Source organism: Cibotium barometz, chromosome 34 (assembly GCF_041138505.1).
Source record: "Cibotium barometz isolate CiBa-2024 chromosome 34, ASM4113850v1, whole genome shotgun sequence".
Taxonomy (NCBI): Eukaryota; Viridiplantae; Streptophyta; class Polypodiopsida; order Cyatheales; family Cibotiaceae; genus Cibotium; species Cibotium barometz.
Window position 1 is genome coordinate 40,387,962 of NC_141079.1, and position 16,138 is coordinate 40,404,099.

At 45.5% G+C, this 16,138-nt stretch overlaps 1 protein-coding gene across 3 annotated transcripts in view; it reads right to left on the reverse strand.

The window, feature by feature from the left end:
* Nucleotides 1-16,138, reverse strand: part of LOC147619022 (putative plastidic glucose transporter 1) — a 96,338-nt gene that overhangs the window by 19,060 nt on the left and 61,140 nt on the right. The gene's annotated exons all lie outside the window — the stretch shown is intronic.

Here is a 16,138-nt window from a genome sequence, read left to right on the forward strand (position 1 = left end):
AGGCTTTATTGGCATATATGCTATGAGTAATTCCACATGTGAGCATGAGCTAACCAAGGGCACTTTTCTCCCTTTGAATTTTTCCCCTTGGATATAGAGTGTGAAAGGACACCACTTTTATTTATATTTTGATATTATGGAGTTGACTCCCTAGCTCCACACATTCCAATGCAATCTATTGTGTGGGCATCAATCACTATCCTCTGTGTACTAGCTTTGCTCTGCTGATTCTGTGTGTTTGTGTGTGTCTGTGTCTGTGTCTGTGTCTGTGTGAAACCCTAACCCTAATCTGTGACAGGCCCTAGGATCTGACAACACTGTTGGCCCAGGGCCTATCATAGACTATGATGAGAATTTCACACCTACTTCTCGTATGGCCACGGTTATATGTGTTGTTGCATTGGCTGCCCATCATGGATGGAAAGTGCATCAATCGGACATAAAATCAGCTTTTCTCAATGGGAATTTGCATGAAGAAGTTTATGTAATTCAGCCCATTGGTTTTGTGATGCATGGTCATGAAAACAAAGTATGCAAGCTTCGAAAAGCACTTTATGGTCTCAGGCAAGCTCCCCAAGCTTGGTATGAGAAGATACATACTTATTTAACCACACAGGGTTTTCGCAATAGTCCAACAGAGAGCACCCTCTATGTGAAAGAGGATCATGGCACTTTGATTATGCTCATTCTTTATGTGGATGACAGGTTGCTAACTCAAAATGATATGGAGAAAATTTCAGCATTAAAAGCTAAATTGCAAATGTCATTTGAGATGACAAATTTGGGATTGTTGCATTATTATTTAGGCATACAATTTGTGCAGACAGATATTGGGATCTATGACAGATGTTGGGATTTATGTACAGCAACACAGTACATTCAAAAGCTATTGCACAAATTTGGGTTTCAAGATTGTAAGCCCATCTCTACGTCGATGGAGCCAAGGCTCAAATTGAGCATGTATGATGTGAAAGAGTGCACGGAGCGGAAGCAAAGTGGCACTAGAATGTGTTGAACAGAGAGTGCAAGAGAGAGAGAGATATGGAGAGAACTATGCTGAATATACTGAAGCAAAACAGTCCCAAGCAAGAGACACATATAGTCTCATAAGTGGGAGCAAAATATCTACAAGACTGAATGAGAAAAGAGAGGCCAGCACCCACTATTTATAGTAAGGGAATGCTGGCCGACTGGAGCTGCAAAACAAGCCGATTGGAGCTACTGGACATGGCCGACTGGTAAATGCCAGAAAGGCAGGGAAAAATCCCAAAAAAATTGCAGAAAAAGGGGTGGCCAGCCCACAAGCAAGGGCCATGCAAAAGGGACCAAATGGGCACCATAAAAGAGCAGAATATGGGGATGAATATGCTAACACTCCCTCTCACCACCAGAACTCCGAGAATCCGAAGATGAGGAGCCAAGAAAGCCTGAGAAACCGGCTTGGTGAACAAATTTGCAGCATTCTCCGCAGAAGGACAATACTCCATACGCAAATCTCCAGCAAGAACCCATTTCACAAACATAGTGATACTAAATCTCAATGTGTTTCGTACAAACATGAAACACAGGGTTCTTGGCGATGGCAATGCAACTCTCATTGTCATACCAAAGAACAGTAGATCCGGTAGGAGGACAGCCGAGCTCCTCCAATAATCTCCGCAACCATATTGCCTCACATGCAGCATAACAAACTGCACGGTACTCCGCTGTCACCAGCCTGTGGACATTTCCACAGTATGAAAGGAGTCTAGTGGACTCCAGGATGTCTAAATATTTGGAAAGTACAAGCTTTGGGAATGGGGGATTATCCTAGTATACAAAGGACCACACTCCTAAAATTTAGGAGAGTTGCTATTTTTGGCCCGACTCCGATGGAAATTATGTTCCCGTCATTACATCTGGAATTGAGCAGATACCAAGAGTTGGCAAAGTGCCTATGACAGAATGTCTACTAGTTGGGATATTTTTAGAGGTAAAGATTATGGAAGGACCCATCTTTTAGATTGGGACATGTGGCAAGAAAGTGGACCAAAGTCAGACAAGTGGCCTCACACTTGTCACTTCAGCTATTGTGTGGCTCTCCACTTGTCATTGTAGCCTTCTCTTGCCATTTTAGCTCATGGGAGGCCCAAATCTATAAATTGGAGCCCTCTCTCTTCATTAATGGAGGCTCTCTTGCTACACACTAGCCTCTACCACCGTTACAGGCTGCCCTAATGATGGCTACTCTCTTTCTCTCTCTCTTGAAGGCTGCCCATGAAGAATACCGGCTGTTGGGGACTGTTTTGGAGGCTTCCATCGCGAAGAAATACTGAAGGCAAGGATATTTAATTATTTATTATGATTTCTAGCCATTGTACTTGTTGTACCAGCCCTTGTACCGACTGTACCAGCTTTTGTACTTGCTGTACCACCGATTGTACCGGCTGTACCAACCACTATACCTGCTGTACTAGTCACTGTACATGCTGTACCAGCATTTGTACTTACTATACCAACCACCGTACCGGTTGTACCAGCCACTGTACGTGCTGTACCAGCCATTGTACCTGCTATACCGACTGAATGGAGAGTTGTACTTGCTGTACCAGCTCTATTGCATGAAGACCCGTGGTTTTTGGGGAAGAATCAATACCCACATGGAGGTATATGGATTATGTTGTTGGTTCGGCATTTCTACAGCCTATGTTCCGGCTCAGTTGCCTTGTGTTGGGCTTTGTTATGGCATTTGTATATGGATAATACAAGGCATCCTTTACAAGCACAGTAGATTGTGTATGGCTGAGGAGATTGATGGCTGATCTTCGTGAGTGTCAACAGACACCCACCACCATATTCACCAACAGTCAAAGTGCTATAGCCGTGGCACGGAGCCCATTGTTTCATGCATGCACTAAGCACATAGAGATTCATTATCACTATGCCAGGGAGAGGATACATGCAGGGGAGATCACATTATCTTATTGCTCTACACATGACAATATTGCAAATATATTCACGAAGGCCTCCAGAGAAGTTTGAAGCTTTCCTCAAAGCTTCAGGCTTACTCTCCTACAGAGAGTGATCTGATGCCGACCATGTACAGGTTCACATTGGCACACAGAGGGGGGATTTATTAGGATATATGCTATGAGTAGTGCCACATGTGAACATGGGCTAACCAAGGGCACTTTTCTCCCTATGGGTTTTTCCCCTTGGATATCTAGTGTGAAAGGACACCACCACTTTTATTTGTATTTTGATATTATGGAGTTGACTGCCTAGCTCCACACATTCCACTGCAATCTATTGTGTGGGCATCAATCACTATCCTTTGTGTACTAGGTTGCTAATGCTCATTCTGTGTGTGTGTGTCTATGTGAAACCCTAACCCTAATTTGTGACAGGCAATCTATTGTGTGGACATCAATCACTATCCTTTGTGTACTAGCTTGCTGCTGCCGATTGTGTGCATGTGTGTGTATTTGTGTGAAACCCTAACCCTAATCTGTGGGGCAGGCCTTGGGCCAACAGGCTTCACCTCGTGTTCACATCCGAGACTCTCTCTCTATCTAGATGTAGAGACCTCACTAGAGGTAAGGGAGATTTGGAGGCTTTGTGATGATCCTAACCCCCGAGAGAGACTTGCCTTGGCCCTGGAGAGGACGAGCCAGCACTATCACTTTGTTGCTTTGGCCAAGAAAGAAGCAACTCTAGAGAAGGAGCAAGCTATCAGACGTAGGTTGGTTGCATTTCAGAGGGAACACGAGAAGCATCCTGAGCCCCCTTGGATCCCAAATCTCATCCACTGTCAGAATTGAGTTACAGGTGACCACGGATAGGCAGGGTGAGTTCGCATTTCATGCAAATCGGGCATTTTGGACATAGATGGGTGGCAGATGGAACAAACCGTTTTTCTCAATGCATGGACTTATGCACATTAGGGACAATTTGAGATGGTTGCAGAATTCTCAAGGAGAATTTCACACTCACCCAGATAAGTGAAGGATATTGCCACTTTTATCAGATCTTGCTCTTTGCAAAGGCCCACTCTTTGGATCGAGATGTTCCACAACAAAAGACTGGGAGTGCATGCCCAGGCTTATTACAAATGATATGTGCGCCTCTTTGGATGCCCCCTTTTCAAAGTATGAGCTGAGACATGCTTTCCAAGCCCTGTCAAAGGCAAATGCCCAAGAGATGATGGTCTCTCTCCGTCCTTCTTGCAGTTCCAAGATCACATTGGAGATAAGGTTACTACTGCTCTGCAGGAGATGTGTACAAGTATGATGCCTCCTTTTCTCGTGGAGGGTCTTATCCACGTTGTCCCAAAAGGTGGGGACAAGACCAATATTAGGCAATGGGGGCCCATAACTCTCCTTGGATCTGCTTACAAAATCTTAGCGAAGGCAGTGAGTATGAGGCTTCAGCCTACTCTTCAGAGGGTTATTCATCATACACATAATGGTTTCCTCCAAGAAAGGAGTACTTTTGATAATATGTTTTCATCTTGGAAAGCTATGGAGTGGACTAAATCCAGCCCAACAACCCCTTGCCATTCTCTTGTTGGACTTTGAAAAAGCTTATGGATTGGTACGTCTTGCTAGGCACAATGGCATGCATGGGTTTCTCCCAAGAGAGGATCATAGGGGTCTCTTGCATGTATAGGGAGGCCCATAGCACAGTTTCGGCCTACAAGGGGCATGGTGAGCACTTTCAGATATGCCATTCCGTGAACTAGGGATGCCCCTTAGCTCCACTACTTTACCTTACAGTAGTGGAGGCTATGAGCAGGTTTCTTCAGGTTAGCCTAGGGGTTTTGGGCCTTAGGTTGCCTCTCCGCACAGAGAAAGAGCTATTGGACGTAGAGTTAGCAAATGATACTGCTATGTTTTTGGAGGCCTCACAAGCATGCCTCTGTGCTTTCCACAATGCCTTGGAGATGTTTTGTTTGGCAGCAAGCGCCACTAAGCGATTTTGGATCAGTGACTCTTCGCACGTAGATTGGGGCCTCGATGTGGGGTTTACTAGGATTGAGAGAGGATGCACTACCAGATACCTTGGCTGTAAGGTTGGCATTGACATCTCACCTGCACAACACTTCCCTCGTGTTCTCATGAGCATTGAAAAAAGCATTGAAGTAGCAGGAAGCTTGGCTTGGCCTCTAGAGCCTTGGTAGCTAACCAAGTGCTACTAGAGCAACTACTTGGTTTGTCATGTTTTGCTCAGTTTTTCATAACAAATGCATTTTCCAGCTTATTCAAAACTTCTTTTGTTCTAGATAAGATGGCACAGTACACACCAAGGCGAGAATCGCTTGGGATACCATTATTATGCATAAGCAAGAGGGAGGATTAAACATCATTGACACTGAGGTGCAGTCACCAATGTTAGGCTTTGCTTTGTCAGCTAGTTGCCAGAGGATTTCTTCTAGGCACTAAGCCTTGGAAGGACTTTCTTTTGCAACAGATTACCAGGTGCACTCCAATTAGGGGAGGCAATTGGATTTACAGCCCACGTTTTATTTTTTTAAGTTGCAGAGCACCGACCAACTTCACCTTTGGTGACATCGCTTCTGCAAGCCTAGGATTACACAAAGAGTTTCTTGGTTCACATAAATCCGCGGTCAGTTGAGGAGGCTAATAGGCAGCCCATTGTGTGGAATGACTTGATTTTGGACGAGTGTGCTAAACCTCTTGCGGCAGCCATGCATATCTAGTGGGCTACCTTGGCAACTCTTTTCCCCACACTGTTGGATTGGAAGAGGCTTAAGAGCCTCATGGAGGATGAGAGAGTGCTTCGCACACAGCACTTGAGCAGCTAGATAATTATGCAAATTGATGTAGCCATACCCAACCACTGGATCACGAGGAACTTTGTGGAGGGGCCTCATCACTCATGGTTGGGGGTGTTTTCAAAGACAAGGGTACCCCTTCAGGTAATGTGCCTTCCCACTTTGGGTGAGAACGATGTACCAGATTTTTACTCCATTCAGGATAAACAATTCTCGGAGAGAAGTGTTGGGCACGATATCATTGAGGGTCCAATGGTTTGGTTGGTTAGAGTGGTGGGAAAAGCAAGGAAGCACTTATATATTGATCCACCTCAAGGGATGATTACAGATTCTTGAGGCCTATAGGTATATGATGGGTATCCTATCAGATACCTACACTGGGAGACCCGGTGAATGGAAGTACACAAATGCTTTTAACCCCATGAAAAGCATGTCCTTCTTTAATTAGGAATGCCAAACACCTGGTTCTGGGACACATCCTATCACCATTTTGGGCATCTCCAAAATTCATGTGTGGATGGGCTTTGGATGCCCAAAAGATTAAGAATGTACAAGCTTTGGGAATGGGGGATTATCCAATATAGAGGACCAAGTGTCCGTAGCATGGTCCAGGCACTCGAGACCGCTTCTTGGATGGGCTTTGGAGCTCAAGTGTCAAGTGGAAAGTATGTATGGCGAACTCTTGAGGATTTGGGGAGAGATCAAGCAATGAAATAGGTTTTCTACATGGTGCTTACATGTATTTCTCATGTGGTGGAACACAAAGAGATCATCTCCTAAATTTTATAACAGCCCACATGGCTCTTCCATACGCACATAAACTTGTATGACAGCCCATATAGCTCCTCCACAAGCGCATAAACCTGTAAGCCATCCCATGTGGCTCATTCATGAGCTCATAAACCTGTAAACCAGTTCATATGGCTCATCATGAGCTCATAAACCTGTAGACCAGCCCATGTGGCTCATCCGTGAGCCCAATAAACCAGTATAACAATCTGTATGTCGCATCCATGAGCTTTAGGACTGTTTTGCTGAAAAACAGCCATCTGGGGTGTGCAAGATTGTGTAGCGTCCTTCCCCAACTATGGTGGGCTTAGAAATGAAGAGAAATGGTAATCAGAGTTTTCAGCCTCCAAAAACTTTCTTGAAGCTCCAACTCGCCCAAGAGATGATTCTCTCATGTTCAAATAAACAAGAAAATGCTACAATGCCATGTGTAGAGTCTGAATTAACAACTGTGAGAAATTAACAACTGTGAGAACACATGTCTCACTTTTATCCTCTTATCCGCCACATGTCCCAAATCCAAAGGCCCAAAATTCCACAATCTTCAACTCCAAAAATATCCAGATTGATAGCTAATTTCACAATGGCGCTTTGTCAACCTCGATCTCTGTTGAATTCCAGAGATACTGACACGAACGGATATTCCATCGGAGATTGCCAAAAATAGCAACTTTCCCTAAAATTTAGGAGATGATCTCTCTTTGTTCCACCACATGAGAAATACATGTAAGCACCATGTAGAAACCTGTTTCATTGCTCGATCTCTTCCAAATCCTCAAGAGTTCGCCACACATACTTTCCACTTGACACTTGAGCTCCAAAGCCCATTCCTATGTCCAAGAAGCCGTCTCGAGTGCCTGGACCATGCTACGAACACTTGGTCCTCTATATTGGATAATCCCCATTCCCAAAGCTTATACATTCTTAATCGTTTGGACATCCAAAGCCCATCCACACACATGAATTCTGGAGATGCCAAAAATGGTGACACATCTAGAGAATCGCTACTCTTAGACCTCAATGGGAGGCTTATGGGATCACCCTTGACGTTCAAAGAACTTTTTGGCAGAGGTGGTGGCACTCCTACCAAGAAAATGAAGAATTCCTCTTTTTGGCTTTCTCTACATGATGGTCTTACCACCAAGGAGTGGAGATCAATTGTGTTGGTGCTAGCCCAGCTTGCCTGAGATGCCCAAGAGCTTCAGAGCCTACCTACATTTTTTTTGGTGCTATTGCTTGGTTGACACACTTGGAACCTCAACTCAGGTTTTGAAGGGAACAACGTGCCATCTTCAAGATCTATCAGAGTCAACAAGCTACGTATCACCAACACAAAGGTTGGACACTGCATCGGATATCATTGCTAGCATCACAACCTCACACATTTGGAAGGCTAGATGCACTGAGGCCATGGAGGGCCCTTTGGGTTATGAGACACAGTGCATTTGCAAGATTTGGTGTGGTATTATCCACACGCTCATTGCCACTTGGGCCAAGATTCAAGGATCCTCAAGGGCTGCAGAGAGAAAGTGTGGCCAATTCATGAGAGAATGGGATCATGGCATTTTTTTCATTACCATTCATATGGGACCTTCCTAGCAACACAAGGAACCTTATTGGTTGAGATTTCCCCCTGCTTGATCTGAAATCTCCCTTTTTGTGGGGGGAAAAAAAAATCTTACTTTGCCTTTAAAAATTTCATTGTGTCCCACCGCCCCCCTCCCCCCCCCCCCCCCCAATCATTGCTAGCATCACAAGCCTCACACATTTGGAAAGCTAGATGCACTGAGGCCATGGAGGGCCCTTTGGGTTATGAGACAATGCATTTGCAAGATTTCGTGTGGTATTATCCACACGCTCATCTCGCCACTTGGGCCAAGATTCAAAGATCCTCAAGGGCTTGAGAGAGAAAGTGTGACCAGTTCATGAGAGAGTGGGTCATGGCATTTTTTTCATTACCACTCATATGAGACCTTCCTAGCAACACAAGGCACCATATTGGTTGAGATTTCCCCCGTGCTTGATCTAAAATCTCCCTTTTTGTTGGGGGGGGGGGGGGGGGGAGGGGGGGGAATCTTACTTTGCTTTATAAAATTTCATTGCACCCCCCCCCCCCCAAAAAAAAAAAGAAACAACAAAAACAAAAGGAGGCCATAAGCGTAACCTTGGCTTTCGGAAGGATCTTGAGAGCCTCCTATACATGGGTTCAATGAAAGGGAACTTTTTTCTCCTAGAAAAGATCGCTCAACTAAAAGAAAAAGAAACATCTTCCCATAAGCAGATTCAACCCTCCACAGAAGGAAGATGCTAGAGAAAAAAGAAAAGGGCAAAAGAGGGGGAGAAGAAGAACGGGTGAAGGGTGGCTCCCTGAATATCTGGCCACTCGTGCACGGAGACTAATTGTTACATGCATCACGGAGAAAAAAATATTAATGTTTGCATTAACTTAATTATGAAGAGATAGAGAGGAGAATAAAGAGATGAGAAGATAGAAAGGGAGAAGAGAGAGGCAACGCCCGATATGGTCCCAATCACCCCCCACCACGGATGGTGTATTTGATTATTACTGGATTATGCTTAATACAAAGATGTTACCACTGTAGTATTTGACTTGCTGTAGTGTCTTGATAATTGTGGGGTGCATTAGGGTAATTTTTTTCCCGAATATTCACATTTATGGTAGTGAAAATGTGTAATGGGTTAGTAAATAAAAAGGGTGCTAGGTGGTTGTGTAAACTAGCACTTGTTTGTGTGTGAACTAGGGGCTTAAATAAAGCGGTCTAGTGTGCGTGAATAGTCAATATCTAGTGTGTAGGTTCATTTGTGTGTGGGAACAGCCCCTTAGAAGAGTCTTATGTAAGCAATGATGTGTAAAGGTGACACCTCTTAGGGATAGTTTGCATCATGCCTTGACATGTGGGATGTGTGGTAGCACCCTCGTAAAGGGGGCCTCTCCTATAAAAAGGACCAAATAATTATAATGCAAATATTCTTCCCACATTTCTCTTGTGTGCTTCCCTTAATTCCCTGGTTAATCCTCTGTTAATGTGCCGATTATCTTGCTGGTCATCGATTTCAGTTGCTCTCTCCTCTCAATCGTGCTCTTGCTCATCCCACCAGGTACCAATAATTGGTATCAGAACCGTCTGCCCCCCCCCCCCTCCATATGGTGTGTGCCACCTGCTTTCTCATACCCAGCTACACGCCTTGCAACTTTGCCGGATCTTGCCTCCACATGCCAGCGATAGCATGCTCAGTATTAGGCGCAGCACGTCCGCTGCCGCCCACTTGTGCCACCTAGCCGGGCAGCGCTAGTGCTCAGCAAACCGCTGCCACCAGTTTTTAGGATGGCAAAGCCCGGTTTACTGGCGGAGCTACTACAATGAGCACCACCTCTGCCTGCAGCTCAGATTTGGCCCTGTTTTGGGTGGCCTTGGTGGAATGACCTCTGTCCAATTGCTCCACCACTGAGACTGCCGCCGCCGCCATTTCCAGCGTAGGTGTTCTAGCACGTGTCAGAGCTGCTTGGGGGCCTTGTGACAACCATCAAGTGGGGGATTACAGAAATTTCCAGCCAGCAGCACATCTTGTTCACACAGAGGTAAACACAATTTTGGGCCTTTTTGCATATATCAGTTTCTTGAGGAAATCAAAGGCATATCTTGTGTGAATTGTGGGGATTCTTGTTTTTAAGGGGAAAACCAATGGAGTGGGAGCATCCTAGGCACTGTTGTTTTAGTGCAATCTTGGTGCTGCATAGCACACTTCCCGTTGCTAGAGTAGCACACATTTCAAAGCAACTAGGTGCTCATCTTCGGAAGCAGTGAAGCTCAGTTAAGTGCACATCTAGATCTTGGTGCATTTCGGTTGCAACATCCCAAATCCAGTATATTCTCGGTGCAGTTGGCACATTCCCAGTGTACCTTACACATTCCTGGTGTTGTAAACACATTCCAAGTCTTGTAACATCTACTTATGTCATTTTTCTTTTCTCCATTAAAGGTGTTTTGAAGCTATCATCACAAAGGGCTCTTCCTGTACACACCAAGAAGTTGCAATAAGGAAATCCACCATGCATGATAGTGTAGCATTCAGGGCACGTGGTGTCCATAAGAACCAGTTACCATGACTATACCAATGGCCACCTATAGAGCATACCTTCTGGTATATTTTGGATACTTCTTGTGGTAGGAGAGAAGCACATGCTTGCAGTGGTGTAGGTACAAGGAACCTAAAAAGAGAAGATCCTTGTGGGGCTGAGTACAGAGCAGCCACCATTATCAAGTATGAAGATGAATCCAGTGAGCTCCCATCCTTTGTAGATGACTCGTGAGAAGTGGGCCAAGCTTCAAGGGCAAAGAAGAAAGACCCCCCACGAGTAAAGTTGAAGGCTTTCAGACAAGGCTTGGACTTCCTATCATTTGAGACATAACGCTGTACATACACGCATTACATTACCACCACAGGGGGGGATTGTTGGGAATATTCACATTCATGGAAGTGAAAATGTGTAATGGTTTAGTAAATAAAAAGGCTGCTAGGTGGTTGTGTGAGCACTTGTTGGTGTGTAAACAAAGGCTTAAATAAAGCGGTCTAGTGTGTGTGAACAGCCCCTAGTGTGTAGGTTCATTTGTGTGTGGGAACAGCCCCTTCAAAGGGTCTTATGTAAGCAATGATGTGTAAAGGTGACACCTAGCATCATGCCTTGACATGTGGCATGTGTGGTGGCAACAAATGCACACACCTTGCTTGTAAAGGGGGCCTCTTCTATAAAAAGGACCAAATAACATAAGGCAAATATGCTTCCCGCCGCAACTCTTATGTGCTGCGCTTACTCCCCTTGTTAATCCTCTTATTAATGTGCTGATTATCTTGCTGTCATCAATTTTGTTCTCTCCTTTCAGTCGTGCTCTTGCTCATCCCATGGAACAAATAATTTTGGGCAGACCATCAACGACTGTATGCACCTGGCTTTGACCTTACGATCCTCCCGATAATCTTCCTCGGACTCCGCTCCACTGGACTCCCTGAGATTTAGTTCCTTCCCCAAACCCACCCCAGGTCCACCTTCCCTCCGAGGAAGTCGTGCCGTAGGCCCCACTGCCTGACCCTCTTCCTGAATAGCAGTTTCCTGCCCAAGCTCCTCTCCATCTCCACCCCTACCCCCCCCCCTCTCCACCCCTACTGCCTCTCGCCCCTCAGAGCCTCAGCTCCTATCCAAACCTCCCCCCACGTCCAGACCCAAAGGCCTTTTCCTCAGCTCCCCACACCCATCCCTGCTTCCCAGAAGATGGTTGTCACCCGTTGGTGTTCCTTTCAAAGATTCTCTAACCTTGTGGAGACCCAGACCTACTCCGCACCAATGACAGTTTATTTACTCTCGAAACTCCTCCTTCATGATGGGCTATCCAGTGACTATGCCTTCTTCAAGCTCCTCATCAAGAGTGCATCCACCTTCGAGGAGATGAGAGCATTGCTCCACGTATGTGTGGTGCTCTATCAGTGACTATGCCTTCTTCAGGCAGGCTCCTCATCGAGAGTGCATCCACCTTCGAGGAGATGAGAGCATCGCTCCACACGTGTGGTGCTCTACCACTTGCCGGCCGATGCCACTAGATATGGGAGCAGTTGTCTTATTCCCCACGAGTGCACAACCTGCGACCATCTGGATGGATGAGACTGTGGACCCACCTTCAGGGAGTAGGCTGTCTACCACTCAGAAATGTTGCATGATTAGCAAGTCTCCATGGCCATGGAGGAGGCTTTGCCGATAGCTAGGATGGAGCTTCTTTGCCTCACCCCAAAGAAGAAGGGATTCCATCTGTTCATTTACTCCCACCTCAGCTTCATCGCAGAGAAAGGCATCTAAGGCACCTTCATCAGCAGGAGATGCCAGAGAAGAATGAGAAGAAGAAGATATATTAACGTTTTGCAAAAGACCCAATGTGTCTATGAGACAGAAGGTGTACAATGTGTCCATGGAATCTGATCGTGGAAAAAAGACAACATAACAAAAAATAACTAACACTAATCCATAGGTAAACCATGAAGCTAGCTTCATGGAACATTCGCAGCTTGGGAGAAGCCCAATCCAGGTGAGGCACCAGCGGATTCGCAAGGAATTTCAGCGAGATACGGTAAGGGACGCCATTGATGTTCTTATGATTCAGGAGTATCACCCTTATAGTAGGCTGCACCCGGGTTTTTCGCCCCACATGTGTACACTCTTTCAACGTGTGTAAAGTGACTTATTATGTCATTCACTTTCGTACTTGCACCCTCATCTCATTATTGTGTGCATCTTATGTTTCACTCTATCTCCTTCTGCAAGTCGACTGTGCTTTGTGTACTTCATTGCTAATCCTAAACCTAACAGTGGTATCAGAGCTTTGGTTCGCACAAGACAAAAACTCAAGGCTGACTACAGAGCCAGACCTCTCACAGGCCTCCTCACGCTAGGGAAAGTCTGGCTCACTAGAGAGTAGGGTGTGGTAGGACTCTAAGGAGGCAACACCCCAAATCTATGGGGAGTGAACGCTATCGAACCATCAGGTGACCTGAAAGATCGAATGCCCTAGAGGCAAAATGGAGCCTAGTGGTGGCAAAAAAAACCCGAGAGGATCTGTACTACACGACCCACGCGCACGTGCCCCTCCCAACAACCCAACCAACAACTCAAGAAGACCAGAATGAGGTAAGGGCATGGTATTTGTAATCCACTCTCTACTCCTCACGGATGAGAGGGCGGTGCAGGCTGTCTCAGCTGGCTACCTGCAGACTCTCTGCTCTCTGTTCTCTTCTTCTCCCAGGATGCGAGGTTGGTGCGGTCTAGGCTCCTACCCACGGACTACCTAGGGTCTGCTCCTGAAGGGAGGCAAGGTTGTAGCGAGGGCCGCTCTCTTTCTCTCTGTGAAAGCACTGAGCCGCTCCTTAGCTGTTGTCTGGAGAAAGAGGTTAACCTCTTGAAGGGCATGGTCCATGGCCTCTAAAGCAAGCTGGGGAGGGAAGGAATAGGTAGCCCAAATCTCCTCAATCAACCTAAAGCACGGTGGAGAAAGAGGTTAACCTCCTAAAGGGCATGGTCCATGGCCTCTAAAGCACGCTGGGGAGGGAAGGAATAGTTAGCCCAAATCTCCTCGATCCATCTAATTATGGCAGGCTTCTGAAGAAGAATCAGGATTTAGGCTCTGATTGCTGACGATCCTCATGCCAAGAGTCAGCCACCAACAGAAGAATTAAAGAACATACATGTTTCACTGCGAAAACCAAAGAAAAGAAAATCGGAAATCTTACAGAAATCTCGCTCTGTGCTTTGTCCCATGTAGGTTTAGGGCAGCTCTGCTACCACCTGTCGGTGATTCTCACGATACAATCCTTCCAAGGTCTCCGAAACATAGGACAAACAAAAGATTAATTCAGACTCCTGAAGAAGGTCAGAGATCCGGGCTCTAACTCCTAGCCATCCTAGTGCCAAGGGTCGGCCAATTGAAGAATCCAAACCCTAGAAAAGAAAATCAGAAATCTTACAGAAATCTGATTCCATGCTTTGACCTCCATTGGTTTAGGGAAGCTTTGATACCAACTGTCGGTGATTCTCATGACACAATCCTTCCAATATCTCCTAAACATAGGGTAAGCACAAGATTAATCCAAATTAAGGTTCCAAAGGCTAGCTCTCCACCCAACCATAGATCTTGTACAACACAGACTATCGGCCATTGCTTCCCGCAAATCCTCCACCACCCCTCACCCTCTCCCCCAAAAAAGAAGAAACAAACAAACAAGGAGTCTTCTATTAAGTATAACAAAGCACGCAAAACTCAAGATTCATCAAGGGATAAGAATGACCCCTTGAAAAATAATCATTGCTAGCTAAGCCACTTTGGGATGCAAAAATGCCAAATGATCCATGTAGCAGGAAGAGGTGGAAAGAGACAGTCATCTAGAAGCATTTCATCTAACCTCTGCTGACCTGGACCTGCCTCACATTGGGTTCTAAAGAGAGCAGGAAAGAGTATGTACATGATATGTCTAGACTCTTAAGTGCCCTAAATAGCCTATTTGCAGCCCTCCAAAATCTTCCAACCTGTCAAGCTCCCATCAACCTCCCTAGTTCAGCCTATGGACAAGTGATATCCTATGAAGAAAGATTTGGGAAACTCTGCCAAGGTCATAGTACAGACCCTTTATGACTCGCGGTGGGTGCCCGGGGGACTAGGGCCTTTGACACACTTGTTGATACCATCAATACATATTAAAACACTTAAACATGGCCATACCCTTAACACATATCCATCATCACTTTGCATAAAACATAAAGCTGGAAAAAACATCCACAAATGCTGAAAATGAAGCTTGCACATGTGACACCGCATAGAGGCCGGAATGGGCCGACCCCCCGCCCCCCCCCCCCCCTTGGAGTATTTTATTACCCAAGGAGAATAATATCATGTACAAGCTTTGAGGGCCTCTCTCTCCCCACGGGAGATGCCGGATTATCCCGATACAAATGCCATAACACAACCCAACCCGAGGCAACCAAGCCGGAACACGGGCTGTAGAAATGTTGAACCAACAATATAATCCATATACCTCCGTGTGGGTACTGATTCTTCCCCCAAAACCACGGGTCTTCATGCAATAGAGTTGGTACAGCAAGTACAACTCTCCATTCAGCCGGTACAGCAGGTACAATGGCTGGTACAGCAAGTATAGTGGCTGGTACAAGGGTTGATACAACCAGTACAGTGGCTGGTACAGCAGGTACAAGGGTGTGTACAGCCATTACAATGGCTGGTATAGCATGTACAAAGGCTGGTACAACAAGTACAATGGCTAGAAATCATAATAAATGATTAAATACCCTTGCCTTCAGTATTTCTTCGCGATGGAAGCCTCCAAAACAATCCCCAACAGCCGGTATTCTTCATGGGCAGCCTTCAAGAGAGAGAGAAAGAGAGTAGCCATCATTAGGGCAGCCTGTAACGGTGATAGAGGCTAGTGTGCAGCAAGAGAGCCTCCATTAATGAAGAGAGAGGGCTCCAATTTATAGATTTGGACCTCCCATGAGCTAAAACAGCAAGAGAAGGCTACAATGACAAGTGGAGAGCCACAAAATAGCTGAAGTGACAAGTGTGAGGCCACTTGTCTCACTTTTGTCTCACTTTGATCCACTTTCTTGCCACATGTCCCAATCTAAGAGATGGGTCCTTCCATAATCTTTACCTCTAAAAATATCCCAACTAGTAGACATTCTGTCATAGAAACTTTGCCAACTCTTGGTATCTGCTCAATTCCAGATGTAATGACGCGAACAGAATTTCCATCGGAGTCGGGCCAAAAATAGCAACTCTCCTAAATTTTAGGAGTGTGGTCCTTTGTATTCTAGGTTAATCCCCTATTCCCAAGTATCAGGGGTGCTTGGTTGTATTGCACTAATACCACCTTAAGAAACATCAATCACCAAAGGAGTCCAACAAAGAGGCCCAACTTTCATCAGAATTTGTGTACATTATAGACATAATAAGTTCGTCTATTTCTTATATCTTCTCACAACAATATTTGGTTGCCATAACA